Source organism: Rhopilema esculentum, chromosome 6, assembly GCF_057945365.1.
Source record: "Rhopilema esculentum isolate cy_ngs chromosome 6, ASM5794536v1, whole genome shotgun sequence".
NCBI lineage: Eukaryota > Metazoa > Cnidaria > Scyphozoa > Rhizostomeae > Rhizostomatidae > Rhopilema > Rhopilema esculentum.
The window spans coordinates 7,427,387-7,442,879 of record NC_142820.1 but is presented as its reverse complement, the minus strand read 5'-3'; the positions used below and the strand labels follow the sequence as shown (position 1 = coordinate 7,442,879).

Below are 15,493 nucleotides of genomic sequence, written 5' to 3'. Positions count from 1 at the left end.
CAATTTATTGTGGATTTTTATACAGTGTCCGCCTTTAGTACTGTTGAGTTATTTAATGTAAGTTGTTCTCATTTGCTATCTACTTGGCTAGAGCCTATTAGGCGAAAATTCATTGTGGCACCCCTGATATTTGATCGGCAATTGCCCCCTTGCCCCCTGCCAGCACGCCACTGGCATTCATTAAATGTGTTTATAGGTATAGAAGGTAAAAATTAAAAAAACCAATGTGTGGATAAAATTGTAAAATCCAAAATGTAAAAATGAGAAAAAAGGAGTTAAGGAGTAGTCACTACCACCTGATTACAGCCTCAAACCCAAATGTTTGTATTCTGCCTGTGCTCATAAGAAAGTGAAAAGAGAGAATCAGGTATATCTTACTTGATTCTCAATCCTCCGCTCTCCATGTTTCTTTATTTTGTTTGTTTGTTGCAAATTTCAAGTGGAAAACAATTATTTCTTTGTTGTATCTTGTACACTCCAGCTAAAATAAGCAGGTGAAGAGAAATTCAATTGAATAGCAAATGAATAACTTACGCATTTGAGTACCTTTTTTCATCAGCAACCAATTATCAGACGAAAAAAATTGACCCACGTTGACAGGTGGCTAATATAATGAAGACCGAGAATACAGTAAAATATTTTTTTTATGTTTGAAAAAATCATTTGAAGGTGATTATCATAAGAAAGAAGAAATCTGTAGAAATCATTCTGTGCTTTATGTAGAAATTAAAAGATTTATCAATTGAAATTCGAGCGTTAGACAAAGTCGACTGGTTCAGTGGCTTTAGATTTTTTCAATTCGACCGATAACGCACTTCAACTTAAGCGCTATCTTTTCAACTTTAGAAAAGAATCTTGACAATAAAATATTGATAAAAAACAAAAAGTTCGGATAAACAGCTTTGTAAACTATGTATATATGTAAACTTTTCTATGTATCATGCAAATAAATTCCTTTTGTAATGATTTTTTTGTAAAATTCAATTGAATATGACAGGTGTAGCTGTAGAACTATTATTTTATAAACATACGCTGGACTATATCATGTAAAATCTCTAGTATGAATCCACGTAGCGATGAAGAACTACCTTTTAATTACATAAGAATTGTCGTGACTGTTCAATTTTGAAAAAATTACAACTTGTTTTATTTAGCCAGCTTGTTTTTACATAAATGTAACTCTTATTCGAGTTGATCAGTAAGACGTAATAGAAAATCCAAGAAATGCGGAAAGCTGGTTTTATGCGTTAATTCCAGTCCTTATGTTTGATTGTAAGAACAACAATATATTTTATATTATAAGATGGTAAATTCAAGTTGTTTTAAACCATTGAAGCTAGACCATATTTTGCTATTGGAAGCTAGAAACATTTTGGTTACAGGGGTGAATATTCATTATTGATCTTTGCGCTAGAATACACTTTTTTTGGACGCTTCGTAAGTAAAGGGGATAGTTTTTTATAGCTGGTTAATAAGAACTAGTAAAGGACAAGAGCTATTCTAAAGTTCATTATTTTTAGTTGATAGAAGAAAGGTTTTACTGTTGGGTACGTAATCTCTTATGTTGAATACAATCAAACTGTCTCTATTTCGTTATGTTCATTTGTGGTTCTACTTTGCGAAGTATGTGTCCACTTGTCTAAGAAAGTTTAGCTGAACCAATTGGATGATGAGAGTAGTGATATTCCTGTCAAGCATAGTTGCTATGACAACAACTTTTTAGGCTCAAACAACATAGACAAGCAACATAGACAAAGTGAAGAAAGTCTTTATCATCAATTCGATAAGAAATACAATTGAGTTCATGATTCTTTAAATAGAAGGAAATAGCCTGCTAAATCTTCATGTTTTATTCTAAGCGTTGTATCAGAGTAAACCTAAGCTGTTTAAATGTTCTACTTGAACAACAATACATATTTTTGGTAAACATGGTTATTACCTAAGAGTTTTTATTTGATTCTCTTAGCCCTAGTTAAAAATGATTCATTTTTGTTACCTTCAATGAAAAGTTTATGAAATGGTGTTTCCTAAAATTTTCATTTGACTAGCTTGATGTTTAATTCAAATTTCAATACCAGTCAAACTTAAGAATTAAACGCTATTTTTCAGTTTTTCTGTTATGCACCAGTTGAAATTACTCTAAATGATGAAAAGACATGCCGTAAATGACTGGAAATGTGCTTCGGAAGCTTATTTGATCTAAAAGCTGCTAAGGTAGGCCTTTATTCAAACTGAAAACATATTGAAGATTTTGAGAATTTCAGTCGTTTTGACTTTCAAATGCTGTAAGCTGCAAGTCTTCATTCACCACATCTTATTCAACATTTCTTGCTCTCTTCCAATCAACCTCAACATGGTATACCACCAAGTCGACTTTGAATGTGCAACATGGTACAAAATGTCTACCAAAGTCTTTCGACTCCTATTGTCAAAGTGCCAAATCGTAAAAAGTACGATAGGTAGAGGCAATGGACTACTTTCAAACGATTTCAGTTTATAAATGAGATGTATTAATTTAATTGCATATGTTCCATTCGAGATATCGCTCGCCAAGATGGCGATGAAGTAAATTCAATTTAGAGGGGATTGGTAGTGTAATAAGATCAGATCTGCACCATTTATGCACAACTTAAGTAATTCTATTGAATTTATTCAATTTTATTTGATCGTCATCTGCGCAGAATTCTTTTTGAGATCTATACTTATTATTTCAGTATACTTTCATTTTATTTATCTTCGAAATGAAAACTAATAATGACTCACAAAGGTTTTCATTCTAATTTTGCCATCTTTTATCCATATCTAAAGCGATAGCAATGAAATATAGATTCAAATTTGCACAGCTGGTCCAAAACCCTGTCTTTTTGACAAAGTCCATATTTGATTAAACGTCATGATTTACAATAAAGAAAACTTTGATGAGAAGTAGCATCGCTTAGCATACCATGGGTAACCAAGCCTCAGTATTTCTTTGACTCTCTGAGTCTCTGTACCCAGGGTACGCTTAGCTTAGCAACAACCCAGATACCAGTTAAATGTATATAAAATAGGGTCAATAATCCCTTTAGTTGGTGTTGTATCAATGCATCAAAAACCAATTTTCCAATTTTGAGCATCTAAAAACAAGAAACCAGATGCAAGAGACGCTGTTCGTATCTTTTACCTCTTTAATACTAGATTTCGCTGTAATTTTTAATTTTTCTTTTAAACTTTAATTAATTAACGCACCTTCATAAGCACTTAAGTGAATTTAGCAATTCATTCTCTACTTGGATCATGTCTAATTTTATCTAAAACTACTGCATAGGATGTGCTTTTTTGAAGCCTTGGTCACATTGTAATGAGAGACCACATTTGGGCTGTCTACGTGCAATTTTATTGACTTGATATGTTACAGTGAAAGAAAAACATTCAACCAAAGAATTTAGACTATAGTTGACCAAAAGTAATTCTTTGCGTCAGTGTCAATATTGATATGAACGAGATTCGATAATTAGTTAGATTGCATTATTTCTTTCATTGCTACCTAGAAATTTTAGATCAGAAACTTGATTGAAAATATCCTCTTTATAATTTATAATTGTTTGCGAACCGCCCAATTTTTTTTGTATTTGTCCTGCCTTTGTTGTTAATAGTTTTTCATGCCAATTGGAAGTATCTTCTTGTATAAAAACCTTATTTTCTTTAGCATAAAACATCTGATCGAAGAAAATTATCTAACAACCGTAAACAGCTTACTGGCCCTTACTATTCAAGCACATTCAAGTTTCCATAGAAATTCCTCATTCTAAAGAAATCATTATTCTTGATCAAAGTAACTTTACTTATAAGCTCCAGTTTCTTTTATATGCCTCTCACGCTTTATTATATTTTTATTTTTATATATTAAATGCTATTTCAAAAAAAAAATTCGAATTTTTTCATTTAAGCAGTTGCCACTGTACATAGTCCTTCATCAATAAGTCTCGCTAGAAATTAATTCCGCCCCCAAAGATTTTTCATGTTATGCACGAGAATCCTCAAATTCTTGCCACCCATCTCAAAGAGACATCTGAAATTGTTATTTTGAGTTTCTTGGTCTAGTCAATATCTTGTAAAATTCCATGGTATGAAATACCACATTATCTGATAAACAACAAACCGGTACATCTGAAGGACAATTTTAGTCATTATCTGACTTAGGTTTTTTATGTTTCCTCTTTTCCGTTCTATCTTTAAATGTTTAGGAGGATTAAACACTGTCGTGCTTTGATTCGTAAAATCTCAAATGAATTTGCTTCATCCGAAAAATAATAAAAAATACGTCTCTATAGCTCTTGCGGAAATCCAGCCCAGTAACATCTTTAAATTGAATTTTCCAGCATCAATTGAAATCGAAATGAATCTGTTAGAAAATTTGGAAATAAAGGCGATGTCATGGTAAAGAAGAATTGCTTGCAGCCTCCCTTGGTTCTGAATGTACGAGAGTCACTCAAAAATTATTGAGATATTCAATAATCGCTTGAGATATAAGTTTGAATTTTTTTTGGTAGCTTGTACCATATATTCCATTCATGTTTTGTAATATTTGTTAACTGTTATGGCATTGAGTAAATCATTAGTTCTCATTATGTGTCGTGAAAATAAGTAGCCGATGAAATTGCAATTCTACCATCTTCCCTGATTTTTAAAAAAATGGACAAAATTATTGCTAGTCTGGTCATTTTGCTAGACTGATGCTGGCAATGGTAGCAACAGATCGATAAATTTTTCGCATCCTGTGTTCAATTAATGAGTCATTGATTATGTTCACGATTGCCTCATTTTGGAGCCTATTCGGTTTTTTTGGGTAATGCAAAGCTTCGGCAAGATAATTAGTACTGCTAGGTATGTCAAAAATCTTGACAGGTATTTATCTCAAGATTTCCTCGCAAAATATGTATTCCTTGCAACGATAATGAAAATAGATAGTAGTATTTGCAAAAAGCGTAAGATAAGTTTGAGATTTGTGTTTCATACTGATCTGGAAGGCAGGTATGTTGGAGGCCCAAAAGTGAATCCGAAAGCAATGTTTTGGAGCGAACCAGAGCAGGGCCTGCGACGAAGGAAGGAGGGCCATAACCCCCTACTTTTTTGCAAAACAATAGAGCTTTTTCTAAAACCTTTTGTTATGGGCATCAAATTTTCAAATTTCCCCTTACCCCCTCACCCCCCCCCCCCCCCCACTTTTCAACCTGTGTCGGAGCCCATGAACAAAGAATAAGCCCATCCATGATACGAGTTGAATCGATGTAAATTATTTAGATTAGCCAAGTTTACAAAATTTTTCAGTGGTCTAAGTCGCTTTCGTGTCAATTCGCAATTATAGATGGCAGGTGACAACGTTTGCACACGAACCTCAAAAAGATAAGTTATCAATGAAAAATTATTTCTTTTTTATTGTTAGTCGATGGAAACATTTACAAGCAATAAATCAGTCGGCGGATGCTTACTTGCATTTCTTTGAACATTTCTTTGAATATCGTTGTCCAATCTTTGCTTCTTTAGACAAATTGTTAAAGCTGAACAGATGTTGTTCTCTTGCAGAACTCTTTAAAAGTCTGAAAACAAACAAACCGGCAGTAGCTGAAATAATTCTGAATCGCTAGCTGTTAGATATTTTTGAAGAGAAGAAGACCTTTGCTCTGACAAAGAAAGAGAGAGAACAACGTTCTACTTAGGAAAAACATTTATAGCATCAATTTTCTACGGAGGGGTTGATCGATTTGAAACGTGCAAAGTTGTGCCAGAGGGACAGCAACATTTTAACTTCTGCAAGACTCTCTTTGTTTCTTTTTTTAATTTATGCACGTGCTGACTAACTTTTACTTCTCACCTTTCGTTGCTTTGTTTATTGCTTTGTTTGTTAATATTCTTGTACCCAGTCTCCACAACTATATATGCTGTGCACACGATTTTTTGGGCGTTGTATTCCGGTATATCATTGAACTAGAAGTCACGGAGAATTGAATTAAAAGACACGGAGGGCGTTTTTCTAAAGCGGAAGACTTGTAAGTTGCGGCACGTGTACAGTTAGTTGGTCATGCAAATACAGTTATAGAGGCAAATAGATTGTAAGTAATTTGTTATTGTTAATTATATTAGCTTTCGTTTTTCATAAGATATTCGTTTTGTTCATGTATTTCTTACTAGGCCTAACCTATTTCATATTGACTATCTATTTTTCTTTTACCAACTGCTAATTTGTATTTAATTTTTTTTGTAGCAAACCACGTTCTGAGTTTAATCAAATTGCGTTGATTTTTGTGTTTTCTGATGAGACGCAAAAGTTGGTTTGAACTTGAGCCACATTTGGTGCCATAATCGAAATGACTCTTCCCAAAACATCAAAAGCATTGTTCTTTCAAGAACTTTCTAAAGCCGAATTCACTGCAGTCCTAGTCACAAACTTGATAATTATGTTACTAAATATGTTAATGAATATATTCCTATGCCGTGCCATTCTAAAACTACGTCTTTTGAGAAGCTTCACTTTCTACTTCATCCTGAGTATGTCAATTTCGGATCTTTGCATTGGAGTGTTTGTGAATGGCAGCACAACAGTCATACTGGTTCTGCGGATTCATGGAGCGATTGTAAGCAATGTTTATTATTTTTTTAATCGAGTGTGCTACATTACTTTTGGCCTATTTTCAGCGAAGATGCTGCTAACAATAGCCTTCGATCGCTTTCTCCATATAAGGCATTTAAATTTCTACAATGCATACATGACAAAGAGGAAAGTCTTCTTGTTGATTTTCGGAAATGGAAGCATTAGCATAGTGCTCGGGATAATGTCTGTGTATGGTATATTGCTGAAAGTTGATTTTTATGTCAATATTGTACTGACTGTTTTAGGTTTAACTGTAATGTTCTTTGTAATTCTATTGTACAAAAAGTTAATTTTCACTTTTCGGAATCGTGTTGAAAATTCTCAGCTCTCGAATAGACATCGCAGCGATTTGCTGCTTTTGAAAGGAGTTGTTGCCATAGTTTTATCTTTGATTGTTTGCTATTTGCCTTTTATCTTGTTTAACGTGATAATTTACTATGTAAATGACAGTTCTAAAATGCTTTTAGTATATTTGTTGCTGTTTGAACTTTTACTTTTGGAACCATGCATAAATTCAGCCATTCTCATTAGCTATAATAAGAAACTAAGGAGATACTTTTTATCATTTTTTCAAAAGCAACTTGACGATGAAATTAGCCACCAATAGGTCTTGTCTAAAAATGTTTTAGATGTATATGTGAAAATGTGACTCGATTCTGAAAGTCAGAGCTTAGCCAAGGCAATCAATATTTGTATATCAGGATGGTTATTTGATTGATGAACAGCAGGGAAAAAACGCAAATCAACGAGGAGCAATTCGATATCAGCAAATACGTTATGAAAAAGCAAGCTTCTAAAAGTAAAGGACAAGCTTTCTTTACTGAAATTTTTGGTTTTAAAATGAGATTCACTTTATGTTGTATTGCTCCTTGTTTTTTGCATTGTTCCTGCCAATCTAATGTCGACTCTCTTTACAAACGCAATGTTGCATCTTTAGAAGAAAACTGGGAAGAAAAGGAAATACTTGCTACTTATACCTTACTTTTAACATTTCGTCAAAAACAAAATGGTAGCAAATTTTCGTCAGGAAGAAAGATATTTTGCAACTGTACAAGTGTCGTTGCAATGTTTTATGACGATCAACTGAAAATTCGTCGAATGGAAATCCGCATATAATAGCAACTTTGATTGGTCAATGATTTCTGTTGGTTGCATAAAGTATGCAACAAAAGATTTCATCTATTCCAAATAGGCGTAAGATCTTTGTCCATTTTTATAGCCACAAAAGGAATAAAGAGTTTTATTTCATTATTTATACTCTTTATAAGGAACTCTACTATTCTTAGCCAATCAGGTAGGCGAAAGATTGCCTTTAAGATTCACGAAGGATTGATTTTTTTGCTTTACGAACGTTGTTAAATTGCATCATTAAAAGTTACAAGTTGTCACTGACATTCATGAAAGTTCATATTTTGATAAAGAATGGAGTTTGTTTCATATAACTACAAGCAAAGAACATAAACATTTCCTTGTTTTATGTAGAGTACACATAATGGTTTACTAAGCTTAGTTTATAGTTGGTATATCGTGTAATGTTACACTCGTGTTGTCAGTTGATAACAATCATTTGATATCAATCAGTTGATAAAATTAATTGACTATTTTGATTCAAAGACTTTCAAAATATTTATCTCAGTTGGCAATTGCTCATTTCTTGTATTGCTACCTTTGTCAAACTTTTCACAACGTATCTTTTTTCCTGAAATATTCCTTGGTCAGTTATTATCTGAAAAAAGCACAGAAGAGCGTAAACATATCATATCATACCAGGTACTTTTGCGGTACCAAACGCATATTTGGTCATTTACTATCGTCGACAACCAATATTTTGCATCTCTTTTTTCTGAAGACACAGAAAATGATTCTCCTCAACCACTCAGTACCAAAGGGAAGTCAAAGGCCATGGACATCAGTGTTTGTTTTTCAAAAAAAATGTTCACGACTAAATTCTACCCAGAGCGTTAATAACACATTATAATGTGCCTTCTTTACAGAATGGTATCATATCATCATATCCATGTTTCTTACAGCTGTTAAGGAAGGCGCACAACAAGTTTGTCTACTATTTTTTATATATATTTTATGGGGTAGCGCATCAAAGAGGATATGTTCAAGCAGTGGCGGAACGCCCCCCCCTACTCTTTTACGAAGTTGGCCCTTGAGATTCTAGCCAATCCGATGAGAAAACTTTGGGGAGGGGGGGGGTATGTACGTTATCTAGATCGTCAAAAGCTGATTTTGGTGTGAAGCAATAACATTATTTTCCATGTACAATTATCACCTTGTCAGTAATTTTGTAGATTACCGTCCTTTTTTCTTGATATTGTTTACAATGATATAAAATCTTTTTTTAAAATGCAGCGAGACTTAATTGTCCATCAATAGCAAAATATTGTCTAGCTTCAATGGTTCAAAAAAAATTAAATTTACCATCTTATAATATAAAATATATTGTTGTTCTTACAATCCAACATAAGGACAGGAATGAACGCATAAAACCAGCTTTCCGCATTTCTTGCATTTTCTATTACGTCTTACTGATTAACTCGAAAACGAGTTACATTTATGTAAAAGCTTGCTGGCTAAATAAAACAAGTTGTAATTTTTCCAAAATTGAACAGTCACGACAATTCTTATGTAATTAAAAGGTAATTCTTCATCGCTACGTGGATTCATACTAGAGATTTTATACAATATAGTCCAGCGTATGTTTATAAAATAAGAGTTCTACAGCTACACCTGTCATATTAAATTGAACTTTACATAAAAATCATTACAAAAGGAATTTATTTGCATGACACATAGAAAAGTTTACATATATACATAGTTTACAAAGCTGTTTACCCGAACTTCCTGTTTTTTATCAATATTTTATTGTCAAGATTCTTTACTAAAGTTGAAAAGATAGCGCTTAAGTTGAAGTGCGTTATCGGCCGAATTGGGAAAATTTAAAGCCACTGAGCCAGTCGACTTTGTCTAACGCTCGAATTTCAATTGATAAATCTTTAAATTTCTACATAGAATGATTTCTACAGATTTCTTCTTTCTTATGATAATCACCTTCAAATGATTTTTTCAAACATAAAAAGATATTTTACTGTATTTTCAGTCTTCATTATATTAGCCACCTGTCAACGTGGGTCAATTTTTTTAGTCTGATAATTGGTTGCTCATGAAAAACTCAAATGCGTAAGTTATTCATATGCTATTCGATTGAATTTCTCTCACCTGCTAATTTTAGCTGGAGTGTACAAGATACAACAAAGAAATAATTGTTTTCCACCTGAAATTTGCAAAAAACCAACAAAATAAAGAAACATGAAGAGTGGAAGATTGAGAATCAAGTAAGATATATCTGATTCTCTCTTTTCACTTTCTTATGAGCACAGGCAGAATACAAACATTTGAGTTTGAGGCTGTAACCAGGTGGTAGTGACTACTCCTTATCTCCTTTTTTCTCATTTTTCCATTATGAATTTTACAATTTTATTCAGACATTGGTTTTTTAGTTTTTACCTTTTATTCCTATTAAAACATTAATGATTGCCAGTGGCGTGTTGGAAGGGGGCAAGGGGGCAATTGCCGATCAAATATCAGGGGCGCCACAATGAATTTACATTGACATTGAGCACTTTAGCTTGAAACTTAATTTCAAAATTTTGAAATTCAAATTTTTACGTGTGTAAAAAGAATAAAAAACCTATAATCCAGTGTTACTAGTAAAAACATTTAAAAGCTACACTGTCACGAAACCTTATGCAACGATCTGGTCGAGATACAAATCGTTCACAAAAGTTTTTGAGGGGATACAAATTTCTAATCGCTAAACCAAGTTTTTAGCTGTTTAATATTATGGACTATAAAATAGGCTTCCTTGATTTGATGGCAAACTGTTTTCGAAGATTTGATAAGTCAATTCTTTTGGAAATATCTCAATACTTGCAGAGAGTACAAACCGGTACATCTGACGGACAATTCTAGTCATTATCTGACGGACAATTTAAGTCATTATCTGACGGACAATTCTAGTCATTATCTGACGGACAATTTAAGTCATTATCTGACGGACAATTCTAGTCATTATCTGACGGACAATTTAAGTCATTATCTGACGGACAATTCTAGTCATTATCTGACGGACAATTTTAGTCATTATCTGACGGACAATTTTAGTCATTATCTGACGTTTATACTCTGTGCAAATGTCAGCGAAAAGTACTTAGGTTTTTTATGTTTCCTCTTTTCCTTTCTATCTTTAAATGTTTAGGAGGATTAAACACTGTCGTGCTTTGATTCGTAAAATCTCAAATGAATTTGCTTCATCCGAAAAATAATAAAAAAGACGTTTCTATAGTTCTTGCGGAAATCCAGCCCAGTAACATCTTTAAATTGAATTTTCCAGCATCCATTGAAATCGAAATGAATCTGTTAGAAAATTTGGAAATAAAAATCCAACCAAGTGAAAATTAAATCCTTTTTACACAGCTGGAATTTCACGAGGATACAAAGACTTGCTCAAGAAGGCGATGTCAATGTCTCTTTAGAGCTTTGCTATCAGAGCATGGTAGAAAGAGAATTGCTTGCAGCCTTGGTTCTGAATGTAACTGTTATGGCATTGAGTGAATCATTAAATCTCATTATGTGTCGTGAAAATTAGTAGCCGATGAAATTAGAATTCTACTGTCTTCCCTGATTTATAAAAAATGGACAAAATTATTGCCATTTTTATATTTCATTTGGTTATTTTGCTAGCCTGATGCTGGCAATGGTCGCAACAGATCGATACATTTTTGCATCCTGTCTTCAATTAATTCGTCATTAATTATGTTCATGTTTGCCTCATTTTGGTGCCCTATTTGGTATTTTTGGGTAATGTTAAGCTTTGGCAAAACAATTAGTACTGCTAGGTATGTCAAAAATCTTGATAGGTATTTATCTCAAGATTTAATGGAGTAAAAATATGTCTGCCTCGCAACGATAATGAAAATAAATAGTAGTATTTGCAATAAGCATAAGATAATTTTGAGATTTGCGTTTCATACTGATCTGGAAGGCAGGTATGTTGGAGGCCCAAAAGTGAATCCGAAAGCAATGTTTTGGAGCTGTGCAGGGCAGGGCCTGCGACGAAGGAGGGAGGGCCATAATCCCCTAATTTTTTGCAAAACAACAGAGCTTTTTCTAAAACCTTATGTTATGGCTGTCAAATTTTTAAATTTCCCCTTACCCCCCTCCCCTTCCCCACTTTCCAACCTATGTCGGAGCCCATGAACAGAGAAAAAGCCCATCCATGATACGAGTTAAACCAAGTTTACAAAATTTTTCAGTGGTCTAAGTCGCTATCGTAACAATTCGCGATTATGAATGGCAGGTGACAACGTTTGCACAAAAACGTCAAAGAGATAAGTTATCAATAAAAAATTATTTCTTTGTTATTGTTAGTCGATGGAAACATTTACAAGCAATAAATCTTTGACAGTCGGCGGATGCTTACTTTGCATTTCTTTGAGTATTCGTTGTCCAATCTTTGCTTCTTTAGACAAACTGTTAAAGCTGAACAAATGTTATTCTCTGGCAGAACTCTTTAAAAGTCTGAAAACAAACAAACCGGCAGTAGCTGAAATAATTCTGAATCGCTAGCTGTTAGATATTCTTGAAGAGAAGGAGACCTTTGCTCTGACAAAGAAAGAGAGAGAACAACGTTCTACTTAGGAAAAACATTTATAGCATCAATTTTCTACGGAGGGGTTGATCGATTTGAAACGTGCAAAGTTGTGCCAGAGGGACAGCAACATTTTAACTTCTGCAAGACTCTCTTTGTTTCTTTTTTTAATTTATGCACGTGCTGACTAACTTTTACTTCTCACCTTTCGTTGCTTTGTTTATTGCTTTGTTTGTTAATATTCTTGTACCCAATCTCCACAACTATATATGCTGTGCACACCTTTTTGGGCGTTGTATTCCGGTATATCATTGAACTACAAGTCACGGAGAATTGAATTAAAAGACACGGAGGGCGTTTTTCTAAAGCGGAAGACTTGTAAGTTGCGGCACGTGTACAGTTAGTTGGTCATGCAAATACAGTTATAGAGGCAAATAGATTGTAAGTAATTTGTTATTGTTAATTATATTAGCTTTCGTTTTTCATAAGATATTCGTTTTGTTCATGTATTTCTTACTAGGCCTAACCTATTTCATATTGACTATCTATTTTCTTTTATCAACTGCTAATTTGTATTTAATTTTTTTTGTAGCAAACCACGTTCTGAGTTTAATCAAATTGCGTTGATTTTTGTGTTTTCTGATGAGACGCAAAAGTTGGTTTGAACTTGAGCCACGTTTGGTGCAATAATCGAAATGACTCTTCCCAAAGCATCAAGAACATTGCTTTATCAAGAACTTTCTAAAGCCGAATTCACTGCAGTCCTAGTCACAAACTTGATAATTATGGTACTAAATATGTTAATGAATATATTCCTATGCCGTGCCATTCTAAAACTACGTCTTTTGAGAAGCTTCACTTTCTACTTCATCCTGAGTATGTCCATTTCGGATCTTTGCATTGGAGTGTTTGTGAATGGCAGCACAACAGTCATACTGGTTCTGCGGATTCAAGGAGCGATTGTAAGCAATGTATATTATTTGTTTCTTCAAGTGTGCTACATTACTTTTGGCCTATTTTCAGCGAAGATGCTGCTAACAATAGCCTTCGATCGCTTTCTCCATATAAGGCATTTAAATTTCTACAATGCATACATGACAAAGAGGAAAGTCTTCTTGTTGATTTTCGGAAATGGAAGCATAAGCATAGTGCTCGGGATAATGTCTGGGTATAGTATATTGCTGAAAGTTGATTTTTATGTCAATATTGTACTGACTGTTTTAGGTTTAACTGTAATGTTCTTTGTAATTCTATTGTACAAAAAGTTAATTTTCACTTTTCGGAATCGTGTTGAAAATTCTCAGCTGTCGAATAGACATCGCAGCGATTTGCTGCTTTTGAAAGGAGTTGTTGCCATAGTTTTATCTTTGATTGTTTGCTATTTGCCTTTTATCTTGTTTAACATGATAATTTTCTATGTAAATGACAGTTCTAAAATGCTTTTAGTATATTTGTTGCTGTTTGAACTTTTACTTTTGGAACCATGCATAAATTCAACCATTCTCATTAGCTATAATAAGAAACTAAGGAGATACTTTTTATCATTTTTTCAAAAGCAACTTGACGATGAAATTAGCCACCAATAGGTCTTGTCTAAAAATGTTTTAGATGTATATGTAAAAGTGTGACTCGTTTCTGAAAGTCTGAGCTTAGCCAAGGCAATCAATATTTGTATATTAGGATGATATTTGATTGATGAACAACAGGGAAAAAACGCAAATCAACGAGGAGCAATTCGATATCAGCAAATACGTTATGAAAAAGCAAGCTTCTAAAAGTAAAGGACAAGCTTTCTTTACTGAAATTTTTGGTTTTAAATTGAGATTCATTTTATGTTGTATTGCTCCTTGTTTTTTGCATTGTTCCTGCCAATCTAATGTCGACTCTCTTTACAAACGCAATGTTGCATCTTTAGAAGAAAACTGGGAAGAAAAGGAAATACTTGCTACTTATACCTTACTTTTAACATTTCGTCAAAAACAAAATGGTAGCAAATTTTCGTCAGGAAGAAATATATTTTGCAACTGTACAAGTGCCGTTGCGATGTTTTATGACGATCATCTCAAAATTCGTCTAATGGAAATCCGCGTATAATAGCAACTTTGATTGGTCAATGATTTCTGTTGGTTGCATAAAGTATACAAAAGAAGATTTCATCAAATCCAAATAGGCGTAACATCTTTATCCATTTTTATAGCCACAAAAGGAATAAAGAATTTTATTTCACTATTTATGCTCTTTATAAAGAACTCTACTATTCTTAGCCAATCAGGTAGGCGAAAGATTGCCTTTAAGATTCACGGAGGATTGATTATTTTGCTTTACCAACGTTGTTCAATTGCATCATTAAAAGTTACAAGTTGTCACTGACATTCATGAAAGTTCATATTTTGATAAAGAATGGAGTTTGTTTCATATGACTACAATCAAAGAACAATTAACATTTCCTTGCTTTATGTAGATTACACATAATGGTTTACTAAGCTTAGTTTATAGTTGGTATATCGTGAAACGTTACACTCGTTTAAACTCGTTTTATCAATCAGTTGATAAAATTAATTGACTGTTGTGATTCAAATACTTTCAAAACATTTATCTCAGTTGGCAATTGCTCATTTCTTGTATTGATACCTTTGTCAAACTTTTCGCAACGTATCTTTTTTCCTAAAATATTCTTTGGTCAGTTATTATCTGAAAAAAGCACAGAAGAGCGTAAACATATCATATCATACCAGGTACTTTTGCGGTACCAAACGCATATTTGGTCATTTACTATCGTCGAGAACCAACATTCTGCATCTCTTTTTTCTTGAGACACAGAAAATGATTCTCCTCAACCACTCAGTACCAAAGGGAAGTCAAAGGTCATGGACATCAGTGTTTGTTTTTCACGACTAAATTCTACCCAGAGCGTTAATAACACATTACAATGTGCCTTCTTTACAGAATGGTATCATATCATCATATCCATGTTTCTGACAGCTGTTAAGGCGCAATACCGCAAGGAAGGCGCACAACAAATTTGTTTACTGTTTTTATATATATTTTATGGGGTAACACATCAAAGAGGGTATGTTCAAACAGTGGCGGAACGTACCCCCCCCCCCCCGTACTCTTTTACGAAGTTGGCCCTTGAGATTCTAGCCAACCCGATGAGAAAACTTCGGGGAGGGAGGGGGTATGTACGTTATCTAGATCGTCAA

At 33.6% G+C, this 15,493-nt stretch overlaps 1 long non-coding RNA gene across 1 annotated transcript; it reads left to right on the top strand.

Annotated features, from left to right (window-relative positions):
* The first annotated feature begins 8,673 nt into the window (after positions 1-8,673).
* On the top strand, positions 8,674-12,990 carry LOC135686338 (uncharacterized). The gene is made up of 2 exons (XR_016143821.1): positions 8,674-9,975; positions 11,117-12,990. It is a non-coding gene; the product is annotated as an uncharacterized LOC135686338 (long non-coding RNA).
* The last annotated feature ends 2,503 nt before the right edge of the window (positions 12,991-15,493 follow it).